This window comes from Mirounga angustirostris, unplaced genomic scaffold (assembly GCF_029215605.1).
Source record: "Mirounga angustirostris isolate CCGP_5_RB_7025 unplaced genomic scaffold, mMirAng1.0.hap1 SCAF_7, whole genome shotgun sequence".
NCBI lineage: Eukaryota > Metazoa > Chordata > Mammalia > Carnivora > Phocidae > Mirounga > Mirounga angustirostris.
The window spans coordinates 153,624,764-153,640,664 of record NW_026991715.1 but is presented as its reverse complement, the minus strand read 5'-3'; the positions used below and the strand labels follow the sequence as shown (position 1 = coordinate 153,640,664).

Below are 15,901 nucleotides of genomic sequence, written 5' to 3'. Positions count from 1 at the left end.
TGCCCGAGGAGGAGTAAAGCCGACCCCCCCCGCTGCTCCCGGTCCGAAGATCAAACGGGAGTTCAGAGCAGCAAGCCCAGGATCGGGGGCCAGGGGCCCGTCCTGGCTGTCCTGGACAGTGACCTGACCACAGCGAGGTCACTGTGGGAGCCCCCGCCTTGGACCTGGGGAGCTGCTGTCCAGCTGGCGAGGGGGAGCAGGCCGTGGGGCGCCCAGCACAGGGGGCCAGGCAGCCAGGATGGGGGCCCAGGACGGGCTGTGCACTCTTCAAAAGACAGCCTCATGGGGCAGCTGTCTTTCCAGTAAGGGAAACTGAGGAAGGCTGGGGCTATGGCAGGGTGAGGGCACCTTCAGGCCCACGAGGGCCCCTGGGGAGCCCTCCCCTTCCCCATGATAGCAGGACATTCTCTGGCCACCGTGACGTCAGGGAGAGCCCCTGTTTCCCTCAGCAAGTTTCACAGGGAATCCCAGAACACCAGTGGCCAGGAGTGTGGAGCGGAGCATGTCTGCATGTGGGTCTAAGAAAACGAAGGGTGTGGGGGCCAAAAGAGAGCCCCCCGGGAGACACGGCTGGAGGGGCACCACGGCACACCCCCGTTCCTGAGAGAGGGCCTCAGAACCAAGGACAGGAGAGCGGCATGGGAGGGCGGCCCCCAGACTGCTGCCCAGACCGTACGAGAATTGACTCGAATCCCCATGGCTCACCGTCCGGGCCGCGCTTTCTCTAAAAGCTCTCCCAAGATGCTCCCACAACAGGGCACTTGGCACAAGTCCACGCCGGAGCTGAGGACACAGGGCGCACGCTACCCACGCTTTACACTCTGATCTTGGCGCGTGGGTTGAACCTGCGGGAGATGCCCTACGGGCTGGGTGAGGACACTCCTGGCTGCTGAGCCCTCCGTCCCCCAGCACACTGCCTGGCCAGCGCCTGAGGGACCTGGATGCCAGGTATGCTCCTGATGCGGGGGGCAAGCGTAGTGGGGTGAACGGTGACCCTGAGAAAGGCGTGTCCACACCCTGGCACCTAGAGCCTGTGAATGTGACCTTGCTTGCAGATGTCATGAAGCTAAAGATCTCAAGGTGAGGTCTGGACTCCCTGGGGGGCCCTGAATCCAACGACACATGCTCTTGGAAGAGGAGAGATAGACACGAGGCCACATGATGGTGGGGCCACAAGCCCAGGGACCTCTGGAACCCTGGGAGCTGGAAGAGGAGGGACGGACCCTCCCCTGGGTCCTCTGGGTGGAGCATGGCCCTGCCCACCTGGATCCCAGGCTTCTGGCCCCAGAGCTGAGGCAGGATAAGTCTCTGTGTTACAGCCGGCCCAGAGCAGCCGTGGACGACAGGAGCCAGGTGGTGGCACAGAGAGCCCGGGGGGCAGGCAGGGCCGGATTCCGGGGGCCCCAGAGGATGGGCTCCCAGGGAGGCAGCTCTGCCCACACAGAGACCCGACCTGGCCGCATGGTGGAGGCAGCTGGAGGAGGGGTGTGGCACACAAGCCTGTTGATTCGAGGGAGGCTTACAGCACGAGGAGCAGCCCTGCCGTAGGGGCGAGGCAGCCGTGGCCGGAGGGGCTGCGGCACATGGGCCCCGACCCCGGTGCAGACCCGAGTCCACTCACATGCACAGGCTGACCTGCGAAGCTGGCCACAGACATTAAAGCTTTTCTTCAAAATCCTGAACAAAATATTAGTCAACAGAATCCACTCGTAGATAAAAAGGATCAACACTTTGCAATCAAGTTGGGGCCGTGCTGGGAATGCAAGACTAGTCTCACATGAGGACGCGTCCGTGCAGTCCCTCGTGCTGACGGAGAGTAAATATCGCGTCAGCATCTTGTAAATGCAGGCAGAGCCTTGGATGGAATTCAGCATCTATTCATCATACAAATTCTTAGCAAATCGGAAGAAGAGGGCAAAACCCTTAATATGAGAAAAAGGGTTGCCTGCAAAAAACTAAAAAAGTCATCACACTTAAAATGAAATACTGAAAGCTTTTCAAGTCGGAGCAAGTATTCTATTCACCATGTCAGTATAATGAGACAAGAAAAGGAAATAAAGATGTAGAAATGGTGAGAGAAGAAAAACCTCATGATCTGCAGTTTCTAGGGTCGGGCACACACCAGAACTGAAGGAAGTCCTTCGGTTATTAGAATCGGGCGAGTGGGTTTAGCGATGTTTCTGGACACACGGTCAGCGCACGGGGGTCTACCTCACTTCCGTGCGGCAGCAAAGACAGATGGTAAAAAGCATTTAGAAATGAACCATTTAAAATATTGTGAAGAAACACAACTCTCATAAAGGACGCACAAGACCATCGACACAGGAAACTCTGTCATTGAAAGAAACAAAGGTCTAAGTAATGACATTATAAACAGGGGTTGGAATCTAAATAAAGACATCCACTGTCCCTAAATTCAACCGCAGTTTTCATTTGACCCAGATACAAATTCCAACAATATTCATGTCTGGGCATCCAGGCGAAGGGCTGTGGACACCGGTGATCTTGAGACAAGAACAAGATGGGCTCCGTGGGCGTCGAGACTGGATGGAAAGCTCCGGAAACGAAGATGACCCCTCCGGCGCAGGGACAGGAAGCCCCCGCGGGACGCCAAGAGCCGACGCGCACGCAGACGGGCCTCCACCCCGCCTCGGGTGCTCACGGAGCGCGGCAGGAAAGGCCGAAGAGCCAGGGCATCGGCCGTCCTCGGCACAGGGAAGGATCTGCACTCAGGGACCCCTGTCCTTGAAGGACAGTTCGTGTTTCGTGAAGGCCGCCAGCTTGAGAGCAAGGACTTCCGTTCGTCAGAAAACATCACCAGGAGAGAGAAACGCGGGGCCAGGGAGGAGACCTGTCACACGTGGCAAACGGCGGCTCGTCTCCCGAGTCTGTGAAGGAGCCTGCAACGGGCAGGGCCTGGCATGGGCACTTCCTGCGGGGGCGCCTCCGAGAGGCACGGCCTCAGAGCAGGCGGATGCAGGGGCAGCTGACAAGCCGCGGTGAGTCAGAACCAGGGTGGCCGAGGGGGCCGTCTCCCCACGGAGGCAGGCCCTGCCGCCTGCAGACAGCAGGCCAGCGAGGGGCGGGCAGACGCCGACCCCAGGGGCCGGCCGCAGCAACATCCACGGCCCAGGGGCGTAGGGCCGGGGCACAGGGACTGCACCCCTGGTTCTCAGAAGCACCAAGAAATCATCTCCCACCCGCAAGCTCCCTGCCTTGAGCCAGGGCACGTCCCTAGCGGCCTGCACCCCAGGACACAGCCACGCGATGGAGAGATGTGGCTTCCCTGCTTCTCTTGGGACAGGTGAACCTTCTGGAGAGGCCCTGCACAGAGAGGAGCCTCGTGCTGGCCACAAGGGTGGCCTCGGGTGGTCCTGCCCGGCCAGCAGACCCCCCAGCCGCGGTCAGGGAACGGAGACCGCCGTCCACACCAAGCTCTGCAGGGTGGCAGATCTGTAAGCAAAGCAAACACGGGCCCTGTCTTAACCCCCTGGTTTGGGGGCAGTCTGTTGTCCAGCATTAAAGGGCCAGAGCGGGGCTGAGGGTCAGCGAGAACCGCGAAGCACACACAGTCTGTAGCTCAGCGTGCGTACCTGGACTGGTAAGAGGGCGTGAACGGGCTTTTGATGGACAGCTTGAGACCCAGGGCCGCAGGGTCAGACTCGAGGGGCACCTGCGTTAACATCGGCTCAGGGGCCACACTCACACCCCACGCCCCACAACCTGCCCGCCTGGCTGACCCCTCCCAGGTGCAGATGGGACGGTGGGGCGGGTGAGGCCTACACGGGGTCACCGGAGGACGCTGGCCGCTGTGTGGCCCCCCCACTGCAGAGAGAGCTTCCGAAGTGGAGGCTGCGTCTGCTCCCCTAACAACTGCCGAGTGCTGGGTAGGCAGGCGGTCACACGGGTGTGACAGGATGGGATCTGGGGAAACGTGGCTCAGGGCAGGAGGTCACACAGAGCCCACAGGGGGCACTGCACTATGCTAAGAAACTTAGAGACACAGGCACGCTGGGGACATGCGGGGACATGCTGGGACACACGGGGACACGCTGGAGACATGCTGGAACACATGGGGACATGCTGGGACACGGGACACGCTGGGACACGCTGGGGACACACTGGGACACACTGGGACACGTGTGGCGGCGTGGGCGTGCTCCTTGGAGGACAGGCCCGCAGGTCCCTCTGCTAAGGAGAGGAGCGCAGGCTCTGGGAGAGGGCGGGGAAGACGAGTCAGAAACTGTCACTTCCTGACACTGTGGAAGACTTGACTGTTCAGCAAAGAAGGTCCTGCGTTTGGACGTTAACTTACAACTCACAAGGGAGCCGCCATAGTGTGCCCTCGCCCGAGGTGGGGATGGCGCCTGCGGCCAGACTGACTCCCACGTCGGAGGAGACCTGGAGACGGCAGCCAGGCTCCTGTGGGGAGCTGCCCTTCCCCAGGGGCCGTCCCTGGAGGCGCCCTCCCTGAGGCCCCCAGGGCCAATCAAAGCCATTCCGGGCACTAACTTTCAGAGGCAGTGGGGGCTCCCCCTCTGAAGGGGGCTGCTGAGCACAGACCGTACTGTGCATTGTGACACCAGGGTTGTGCCCCCCACACACGGGGCAGCTGGAGACCACGTCCCAGCCCCACCCCCTCCTTCCCAGTGTACCTGCTGGTCAGCAGCAGGCGCTGAGTGTGGGTCGATCCTGCCCAGGGACTGTGGCCCAGGTGGACTCGGCCCTCAGGTCCAGACGGTGGCGTCAGGCGGGGCCCAAGGAAGACCTGATACTTCAAGGTGCAGCGGGGCCCCTTGCCCCATGGTCCCAAGATCCCCAGATGGCATCTTGTACGTGCTCCTCCCGCCTCACCAGCAACATCACCAGCTATAAATAGGCCTGGCTCGGAGGCAGTGCGGCCTCTCCCAGAGGAAGCTTTTAATTCTCAGCCTCTCCTGCCGGGAGCGCTCTGCCGCCCCAGGACGGTGTGGCTGCTAAAAGCCTTCTCGTAAATCTCAAGCAGTAATGAATGATTTAAATTTCTTTATGAAATTCTCCTGTGATTTGCTCGTTTTCCACCATGAGAATTTATAACCTTGCATATGGTTACAACAGTTATTTACTGCAACTTCAAAGCATTCAGGGAGATGAGCCAAACAACGCCAGGAAGATAAGAATACAGCCAACACAGCTGCCTCTGATGTCCATCAGCCCGTTCTTCTGCACGCGTGGACAGGCATTTTACATCACGGCACCTTCCTGAGTCAGGGAGCCGTCTGGAAATCACGAGAGCCGTACAGCCTTTCCCCAGGAGAGCGCACATACCCTCTTGCGGCAGCTTTCTGCAAACACTCCAGGAAATTCAGCAGCACCCCTCCCCCCATCACCCCTCACGGAGCCCTGTGATTTGGACCATGTGATGGGAGCAGCGGCTGGTACCAGAGACGGGGTCATGGAATCCAGTTTAAGGCACCCATCAAAGCCAGCTTCTCACTGCCCCACCCCCACTGCCTGCCTGTTCCAAGCTCTCTCTCCCCACCACTCCATCCCCCTGGGGTCCCAGTGCACTCAGGACTCAGGTCAGCCTTGACCAATCACCTCCCAGGAGCCCAGGGCTGACCCCCCACCCCACCCCTGGTGGGTCCTCCCTGAGAGTTTGGCGGTGGGGAGTGCAGGGAGGCCTGCTGAGTGCTGGGTCCTGTTTCCAGCGTCCCCCAGAGACCCTGCCAGCATGCAGTAAATGTCAGGTGAATTAACCAATGAACACGCAGATGGATGACAGCATAGCCAGCCAAAAAGGCGTCTGATGATCAGAGACGCAAAACGCCTATCAAAATGTCCATGAACAGGGCAGCAGGAATGGATTTTCTTGCCCCCTCATTTCGGGGCTACGTTTATGTAACTGAAACCCCAGAATAAAGGCTCCTCCTCGGGTCTTCCTTCAGAGGCAGGGCCCTGCTCCCCAGAGGTGTGCGGGAGAGAATCTATCAGTCGTGCCAGCCGGCTGTTAGATGGGAGAACACAACACCCCTCCGGGAAGCTTCTGGATTTGCATACTGTAGGTCCCACACTCTCACCTGGGGTGAGGATGGTGACGCAAACACTGCGGCGGGTGGGGGGGGGACCGGGACCCCGAGGGGGCGACGAGGAGTCTCTGCCAAAGCATCAGGCTCATTCCGGCCCTTGGTGTGGCCCTGGGTCTCCCAGAATTCGCGCTGCAGGACAGTGACTCCCTTTCACACCCTCTAAGCCCTGATCCCCGCCCTTTCGCGGGCGGCAGCCATCCCGGGCCTGGGCATCGGCAAACAGGGTCCGCGCAGCTGGACCTGGACAGGCCCAGGCGTGCGGTCTGGGCGCGCGGAGCGCGTGCGACGGGGAAAGGGGCTGCAAGGGTCGTCTTTGTCGCGTGAAGCACTGACGCCGGGAAAGGCCACAGCGCCTCACCGGGGCCCATGTATGAGCCCACCTGTCTGCAGCGCGGTCGCCGCTGCCCGCGCCCTCTGCGCCCCCAGACTCACGCCCCCGACGCAGCCCCCGGGGGCACGAGCGCGCAGAGCCCACCGCCGGGAAGCCCAGGGCCGGGGTCGCACGGACGCACGGGGACCGCAGCCGGGAGGGGGCTCGGCGGGCGCAGGTGGCAGGCGCGGCGGGTCGTGGTGGCGGGGGTCCTGCGCCCGGCGCCCCGGACCGAGCCCCGCGGACGCTTACCTCGGAGATGCGGCGACTGCAGCGGGCGCCTCCGCGACTCGGCCGCGCGCGACCCGGTGTCCGGCGTGCGCCCGCGCCCCCGCCGCCCCGGGCCCGTCGGCCCCGCCCCGCCCGCCCCGCGCGCTCGTTGGCCCGCCCCCAGCCCGGCCCGCCCCGCGCGCTCATTGGCCCGCCCCGCCGGCCCCCGCCCCGCCCCGCCCCGCGCACTCGTTGGCCCGCCCCCAGCCCGGCCCGCCCCGCGCGCTCATTGGCCCGCCCCGGGCCCCTCGGGCCCCCGCCCCGCCCAGCCCCTCCCGTCCCGGGGAGCGCGCGGAGGGCCCGGAGGCCGGTTTGAGCGCCGCCTCTGCCTTACAAGGCCGGCGCGGCGCAGGGGCGTGGGAAACCCGCGGGGGAGGCGAGCTGGGGGCGGTGGGCCGGGGACGGCCGCACCTGGCCCTCCGGGACCCCCGGGGGCCGGGCCGCACCCCCGCGGCCCGCAGCACGCGCGCGGACGGGCGTGCGGGTGCAGCGGCCGGGCGCTGGCCTCTCCGGCCCACCGGGCGGCCCAGGGGGGCGGGGCGGGCGGGGGAGGGGTGCTGGGACCTCACAGAGGGGGCTCAGGTCAGCGCGGGGAATGGGCCGCGCCCCGGAGTTTGGGGGCAGCGGGAACGTGCGGCCCGCGCCTCGGTGGGGTCGGGACGTGCCGGGCACCAGGCACCACCGACTGCGTCCCCAGCCCAGCCTTGAGGCCCTCGTTCTTCCTCCGTTCGAGGTGGGCCCCCCCTGGCTACCTGTGAAGGCAGCAACCAGTTTCTCTTTCTCTTTCCTGGGTGACACCAGCCGCTCCTTCCCTGCCAGGCTGGCTGCGCCTAGTGACAGCAGGTACCGCACCTGCGACCTGGCGCGCAGGGGTCTCCCTCTCTACCCCCCAGGGCCCCCTCCAGTGGAGAAGCCCAGCCTGGGGGTGGGGGCTGGCCTTTAGGTCACTCCAGCTTCATTGCTGAGGTTCCCTCCGACCTATTCAAGGTCTACCCCAGCTTCTGCCCTCTCCTCCTGACCACAGACCCGACGCTCGCGCCCACTCCAGGCTCTGTCCTTATTCTCCCGGCTACAGAGACCCCTCTGCACTCCACACGCGCACAACCCCTGCAGGCCCTGCCCCGCTCTCAGGGGCCGTGGGACTCAGCGGGTAGGAGTGCAGCTCCGGGTTTCACCTCCTGTTCCAGCCAGGTCACAGCGCCTGCGAAGGCTGAGCAAACTGAACCAGAGAGGGGGTGCGGGGCTGCAGAGGGGGTGCCGGGGCTGAACCAGAGAGAGGGCACTGGGGCTGCAGAGAGGGGGTGCCGGGGCTGCGGAGAAGGGGTGCCAGGGCTGAACCAGAGAGAGGGCACCGGGGCTGCAGAGAGGGGGTGCCGGGGCTGCGGAGAAGGGGTGCCGGGGCTGAACCAGAGAGAGGGCACCGGGGCTGCAGAGAGGGGGTGCCGGGGCTGCGGAGAAGGGGTGCCGGGGCTGAACCAGAGAGAGGGCACCGGGGCTGCAGAGAGGGGGTGCTGGGGCTGCGGAGAAGGGGTGCCGGGGCTGAACCAGAGAGAGGGCACCGGGGCTGCAGAGAGGGGGTGCTGGGGCTGCGGAGAAGGGGTGCCGGGGCTGAACCAGAGAGAGGGCACCGGGGCTGCAGAGAGGGGGTGCTGGGGCTGCGGAGAAGGGGTGCCGGGGCTGAACCAGAGAGAGGGCACCGGGGCTGCAGAGAGGGGGTGCTGGGGCTGCGGAGAAGGGGTGCCGGGGCTGAACCAGAGAGAGGGCACTGGGGCTGCAGAGAGGGGGTGCCGGGGCTGAACCAGAGAGAGGGCACTGGGGCTGCAGAGAGGGGGTGCTGGGGCTGCGGAGAAGGGGTGCCGGGGCTGAACCAGAGAGAGGGCACTGGGGCTGCAGAGAGGGGGTGCCGGGGCTGAACCAGAGAGAGGGCACCGGGGCTGCAGAGAGGGGGTGCTGGGGCTGCGGAGAAGGGGTGCCGGGGCTGAACCAGAGAGAGGGCACCGGGGCTGCAGAGAGGGGGTGCTGGGGCTGCGGAGAAGGGGTGCCGGGGCTGAACCAGAGAGAGGGCACCGGGGCTGCAGAGAGGGGGTGCTGGGGCTGCGGAGAAGGGGTGCCAGGGCTGAACCAGAGAGAGGGCACTGGGGCTGCAGAGAGGGGGTGCCGGGGCTGAACCAGAGAGAGGGCACTGGGGCTGCAGAGAGGGGGTGCTGGGGCTGCGGAGAAGGGGTGCCAGGGCTGAACCAGAGAGAGGGCACTGGGGCTGCAGAGAGGGGCTGCTGGGGCTGCGGAGAAGGGGTGCCAGGGCTGAACCAGAGAGAGGGCACTGGGGCTGCAGAGAGGGGGTGCTGGGGCTGCGGAGAAGGGGTGCCGGGGCTGAACCAGAGAGAGGGCACCGGGGCTGCAGAGAGGGGGTGCTGGGGCTGCGGAGAAGGGGTGCCGGGGCTGAACCAGAGAGAGGGCACCGGGGCTGCAGAGAGGGGGTGCTGGGGCTGCGGAGAAGGGGTGCCGGGGCTGAACCAGAGAGAGGGCACCGGGGCTGCAGAGAGGGGGTGCTGGGGCTGCGGAGAAGGGGTGCCGGGGCTGAACCAGAGAGAGGGCACCGGGGCTGCAGAGAGGGGGTGCCGGGGCTGCGGAGAAGGGGTGCCGGGGCTGAACCAGAGAGAGGGCACCGGGGCTGCAGAGAGGGGGTGCCGGGGCTGCGGAGAAGGGGTGCCGGGGCTGAACCAGAGAGAGGGCACCGGGGCTGCAGAGAGGGGGTGCCGGGGCTGCGGAGAAGGGGTGCCGGGGCTGAACCAGAGAGAGGGCACTGGGGCTGCAGAGAGGGGGTGCCGGGGCTGCGGAGAAGGGGTGCCGGGGCTGAACCAGAGAGAGGGCACCGGGGCTGCAGAGAGGGGGTGCTGGGGCTGCGGAGAAGGGGTGCCAGGGCTGAACCAGAGAGAGGGCACTGGGGCTGCAGAGAGGGGGTGCCGGGGCTGAACCAGAGAGAGGGCACTGGGGCTGCAGAGAGGGGGTGCTGGGGCTGCGGAGAAGGGGTGCCAGGGCTGAACCAGAGAGAGGGCACTGGGGCTGCAGAGAGGGGCTGCTGGGGCTGCGGAGAAGGGGTGCCAGGGCTGAACCAGAGAGAGGGCACTGGGGCTGCAGAGAGGGGGTGCTGGGGCTGCGGAGAAGGGGTGCCGGGGCTGAACCAGAGAGAGGGCACTGGGGCTGCAGAGAGGGGGTGCCGGGGCTGAACCAGGAGAGGGTACTGGGCCTACAGAGAAGGGGTGTCGGGGCTGGCTCTCCAGCAGACCACTAGCCCGTGCGGGGGTGGGGGGAACTTTGGGAGCCAGGGACAGGCAGCCCTTGGTGGCTCAGCCCCAGCCCATCCCCACAAAGGTCCTGGGTCCCACATGCCTCCTCTCAGCCCCTCTGGTTTCAACTGCTCCAAACTGGTGGAAGATGGGCATCTGTCCAGAGGTCTGCTTGCCGAGACTCAGGGCTGTCTGTTCAGGTTGGAGCTCGCTGCACCTCTGCTTCCCACTCGGCCCTCAGCGCCACCTCCTCCTGGCTGTTAGTACTCACCGTGCAAGTGAAGTAGCGAAAAACACCACATTCCCGTGATCATCATGTTATCTAATGGTGCCCGTTCAGTCCCTTTTGCCAACTCGGCCCCCCTGCGCACACAGTGCAATTTGCCAAAGGAGGTGAGCATCAGGCTTCAGGAGCAAAAATGTTGAAGGATGATGTTCTTTGGGAGGGAGAGGCGAGGGTGCCGGGGAACCCCCAGGACTGGCCGGGCAGAGCCACAGCCTATGGGGGCCCTGCCCCCACGTTACAGGCTGGCCTGGCGCCCTGCTTCTGGACCAGTCAGTGGCCGGGGCTGGGCTTGGGGTCTGTCCCGTTCACGGACTATTACTGGCCGTCCACAGATGAAATTGCTTTGAGTTCATAGGTGTGCTGCTTGACTGAATCAGTGCGGTCCGCGCTTACAAAGTCACCTGAAGGAGCGGCAGAGGGTCTTAGCATCATAAGGATCGCACCCTGGTCTGGGGGTCACGGGGCCCCTCCCCCAGCTGTGGCAGCTGGGCTAGTGCGCCCTTCGTGGGGATGCTCCTGCACCCCGGGTTCTGGCCTACCAATGACCTGGACGGCCTCCGACTGCCCTCCAGCTACTAAACGCAACTCAGAGTTGGCAGGAATGCATTCACGCATCCACAGGGACCTACACAGGTGTAGGGCGGAGGCCGGACTTGTCTGCATTTGTGGGATACTGTGCTTGTCTCCAGGGGCTGCTGGAACAAAGGGCCACACACTGGCAGCCTAAATCCTCTCCATTCTGGGCCAGGGGTCCCAAGTCAAGGCGTGGGCAGAGCCGTACCTCCTGCCAAAGGTCTGCGGGCAAGACTGTCCCGCTTCCTGCGGCTTCTGGGGCTCCCAGGCTCCCATCTCTGCCCCCATCTCTGCCTCCCATCTCTGCCCCCATCTCTGCCCCCATTTCAGCCCCATCTCTGCCCCCATCTCTGCCTCCCATCTCTGCCCCCATCTCTGCCCCCATCTCTGCCTCCCATCTCTGCCTCCCATCTCTGCCTCCCATCTCTGCCCCATCTCTGCCTCCCATCTCTGCCCCCATCTCTGCCCCCATCTCTGCCCCATCTCTGCCCCCATCTCTGCCCCATCTCTGCCTCCCCATCTCTGCCTCCCATCTCTGCCCCATCTCTGCCCCCATCTCTGCCTCCCATCTCTGCCCCATCTCTGCCCCCATCTCTGCCCCATCTCTGCCTCCCCATCTCTGCCTCCCATCTCTGCCCCATCTCTGCCCCCATCTCTGCCTCCCATCTCTGCCCCATCTCTGCCCCCATCTCTGCCCCCATCTCTGCCTCCCCATCTCTGCCCCATCTCTGCCCCCATCTCTGCCTCCCATCTCTGCCTCCCATCTCTGCCCCATCTCTGCCTCCCATCTCTGCCCCCATCTCTGCCTCCCATCTCTGCCTCCCCATCTCTGCCCCATCTCTGCCCCCATCTCTGCCTCCCATCTCTGCCTCCCCATCTCTGCCCCATCTCTGCCCCCATCTCTGCCTCCCTATCTCTGCCCCATCTCTGCCCCCATCTCTACCTCCCATCTCTGCCTCCCATCTCTGCCCCATCTCTGCCTCCCATCTCTGCCCCCATCTCTGCCCCCATCTCTGCCTCCCATCTCTGCCTCCCCATCTCTGCCCCATCTCTGCCCCCATCTCTGCCTCCCCATCTCTGCCCCATCTCTGCCCCCATCTCTGCCTCCCATCTCTGCCTCCCCATCTCTGCCCCATCTCTGCCCCCATCTCTGCCTCCCATCTCTGCCTCCCCATCTCTGCCCCATCTCTGCCCCCATCTCTGCCTCCCTATCTCTGCCCCATCTCTGCCCCCATCTCTACCTCCCATCTCTGCCTCCCATCTCTGCCCCCATCTCTGCCCCCATCTCTGCCTCCCATCTCTGCCTCCCATCTCTGCCCCATCTCTGCCTCCCATCTCTGCCCCCATCTCTGCCTCCCATCTCTGCCTCCCCATCTCTGCCCCATCTCTGCCCCCATCTCTGCCTCCCATCTCTGCCTCCCCATCTCTGCCCCATCTCTGCCCCCATCTCTGCCTCCCTATCTCTGCCCCATCTCTGCCCCCATCTCTACCTCCCATCTCTGCCTCCCATCTCTGCCCCATCTCTGCCTCCCATCTCTGCCCCCATCTCTGCCCCCATCTCTGCCTCCCATCTCTGCCTCCCATCTCTGCCCCCATCTCTGCCCCCATCTCTGCCTCCCATCTCTGCCTCCCATCTCTGCCCCATCTCTGCCTCCCATCTCTGCCCCCATCTCTGCCCCCATCTCTGCCTCCCATCTCTGCCTCCCCATCTCTGCCCCATCTCTGCCCCCATCTCTGCCTCCCATCTCTGCCCCATCTCTGCCTCCCATCTCTGCCCCCATCTCTGCCTCCCATCTCTGCCTCCCCATCTCTGCCCCATCTCTGCCCCCATCTCTGCCTCCCTATCTCTGCCCCATCTCTGCCCCCATCTCTACCTCCCATCTCTGCCTCCCATCTCTGCCCCATCTCTGCCTCCCATCTCTGCCCCCATCTCTGCCCCCATCTCTGCCTCCCATCTCTGCCTCCCCATCTCTGCCCCATCTCTGCCCCCATCTCTGCCTCCCCATCTCTGCCCCATCTCTGCCCCCATCTCTGCCTCCCATCTCTGCCTCCCCATCTCTGCCCCATCTCTGCCCCCATCTCTGCCTCCCATCTCTGCCTCCCCATCTCTGCCCCATCTCTGCCCCCATCTCTGCCTCCCTATCTCTGCCCCATCTCTGCCCCCATCTCTACCTCCCATCTCTGCCTCCCATCTCTGCCCCCATCTCTGCCCCCATCTCTGCCTCCCATCTCTGCCTCCCATCTCTGCCCCATCTCTGCCTCCCATCTCTGCCCCCATCTCTGCCCCCATCTCTGCCTCCCATCTCTGCCTCCCCATCTCTGCCCCATCTCTGCCCCCATCTCTGCCTCCCTATCTCTGCCCCATCTCTGCCCCCATCTCTGCCTCCCATCTCTGCCCCCATCTCTGCCCCCGTCTCTGCCTCCCATCTCTGCCTCCCATCTCTGCCCCCATCTCTGCCTCCCCATCTCTGCCCCATCTCTGCCCCCATCTCTGCCTCCCCATCTCTGCCCCATCTCTGCCCCATCTCTGCCCCCATCTCTGCCTCCCATCTCTGCCCCCATCTCTGCCTCCCCATCTCTGCCCCATCTCTGCCCCCATCTCTGCCCCCATCTCTGCCTCCCATCTCTGCCTCCCATCTCTGCCCCATCTCTGCCTCCCATCTCTGCCCCCATCTCTGCCCCCATCTCTGCCTCCCCATCTCTGCCCCATCTCTGCCTCATCTCTGCCCCCATCTCTGCCTCCCATCTCTGCCTCCCATCTCTGCCTCCCCATCTCTGGTCTCATGTCCAGGTCCCTAATTATAGCTGCAGAGGCCCTTCTTTTCTCCGAATGAAATCACATTCTAAGTTCCAAGGGGACGTGATTTGCAGGGCGCCATCACCCCAGTGCAGAGGCTTTTCCTGGCCCTCCCAGGAGTGGTCCAGCAGCCACAGCAGTTCAGGAGACTAGCTGCCCTATCCTGGGCAGGTTTCATGTTGTGCAGTTGGGAGCATGAAGGACGGGACAGGTGCCCCACGTGGGCTGGCCAGGCTGGCACGGACCCTGCTGGACCTGCCTGGCTGTCTCAGGCTCTGGATCCTGGGTCTCTGGCCTGAGGCATCCCTGAAGGAGGCAGAGGGCCACTGTGTGCAGGGAGAGGGTCTCGACCTGCACCTGACTCCACTGCACATCAAACTGTTCCTTATTTCCGAAACCCGAGCACACCCTCTCGGTTAAAATGCATCCTCGACCACACACTTTCCGAGTCCGTCCCAGTGGTTTCCCTGTTGTGGGAAGTTTGTGCGTCATGTGCAGCACTCAGGTAGCAAAGGGGGAAACTCATGGACACAAAACCGCGGCTCCGAGGCCGTGCGGCCCCACCATCCCGCAGGCCGCCTAGAGCTGTGGGGACTCACTCTTGGTGCCGGCTTCCCCCTGTCCCTGCTTGGAGAGCGTGCATTCTTGCTGTAGGGAGGCCTTACCTGGGCTTCTTGCTCATGCTCCTCAACAATGGGGAGATTGCCCTTCATCGAAATGAGATCCAAATGGAGCTGAAACGACCCGGCGTGGCCCATGTGGAGGAGGGGGGACGGCCTCTCGGGCTGCCCTGTCCTTGCTGCCCAGTGGGCCCTGCTTGGGCGTGAGTGGTGCCTTCCGTGGGTGGACAAGCCCTCTGGCTTTGGCTGGAGACCGGCATCCCGATCGGGGTCCTCTGGGGTCCTGCGCGCACACCCTGATGGCCGTCCTGCTGTCAGGCAACTCTCGGGACTCGGAGAGGTTGAGTGGTTCACCCAAGGATGCACAGTGACGTAGGGGCAGGGCTGTGCCACAGCCATGTGGGAGGCTTACCTCAGAAACTTGCTTTTTTGGCTTATGAATTTATCCTTGAGATCATAAAACTGGGCATAAAGTCTTAACTTATTCCCTAATTTTTTTCAAATAAGATGATTTTTTTCAAATATGATTTTCAGGACCTGAGGTCTGTTACTGATTTTGCTGATAAGGAAACTCCGGAGGCACCAGCCCACCAAGCAGGGGTGAAGGCACGCCACGTCCCCGTGGGCTGGGGATCCTCATGTCGGCATGTCCCTCCCGCCTCTGGACCAACCTACAGCACTAACCCCAGCGACTGGGCCACAGGGGCGGTGACGGACGCTGGGGTCTCAGGCGGCCGTGAGCTGTCCTCTGTGCGTCCACCCAAGGCCGCCTTCTCCTTTCTGCCAGTCCTGCGTGGTGCTCAGGACGTGCTTGCAGTGCTGAGTGCTCCAGGCTCGTGGCGGGGAGACCGCTGTAGGACAATCCTGCACACCCAAGTCACGACGAGGCATGGCTGCAAAGCGTGCCCGCGAGGTGGCTGTGTGAACGAGGCAGCTTTCTGTCCGGCCCCTCTGGGAGGAGGTGGGGGTGCACGAACACGGGAGGAAAACAGACCCTTCGCCACCACTGAGGTCAGAGCCCTTTGAGGAGCTCCTTGCACGCGTGTGTGCAAACCCGTCAGAACACACCGGTGGCAGCAGGTGGTCACTTACAGGGATTCCAGGACCGAGCGCTGCCCCAGCCTCCCAGGAAGCTGGCGTCGGGGGGCAGCTCCCATGTGGTAATAGGACCTGTCCCTTGGTACGGTCCCGATCTTTCCCAAGTCACTCGACACGAGTGTTCTGTGCACACGGGGATCCCGGCGCATGGCTCCCAGTCCACGTGACAGTGGTTACTGTGCCCTCGGCTCTGAACACAGCCCCCCCTTGAGAACTGTCATCGCCTTCCTGCCACTTGCGGGGTGGGGTCATTACGGTGCTTTTCCACCGCTGAAGGTCCAGTCGCCTCGGCTCCCATGATGGCGTTTTCTGACTTTGCAGATGAAAATGGGCCTTTGTGCAGTGATGTCTAAGCTGTCAGATTGTCACAGATCAGATTTTTGTGTCAGGCTTAGATGTGCCCTCTCACACAGAGCAAGGTTTGCAGCAAAGCACAGGACCCTGAGGGGCAGGATCCCCACTAATCGCCCGGGTAGTGTCCGAGCGCCGCGCAGGGAGGGGACCCAGGCAGAGCCTGACAGTCACCCTGGGT

At 63.7% G+C, this 15,901-nt stretch overlaps 1 protein-coding gene across 1 annotated transcript in view; it reads right to left on the bottom strand.

The window, feature by feature from the left end:
- TPPP (tubulin polymerization promoting protein) overlaps positions 1-6,774 on the bottom strand; it is a 28,515-nt gene extending 21,741 nt beyond the window's left edge. Inside the window, exon 1 of the mRNA XM_064596913.1 lies at positions 6,691-6,774. The gene's annotated coding sequence lies outside the window, so the exon portion shown is untranslated. The remainder of the gene's footprint in view (positions 1-6,690) is intronic.
- Between the last annotated feature and the right edge of the window lie 9,127 nt (positions 6,775-15,901).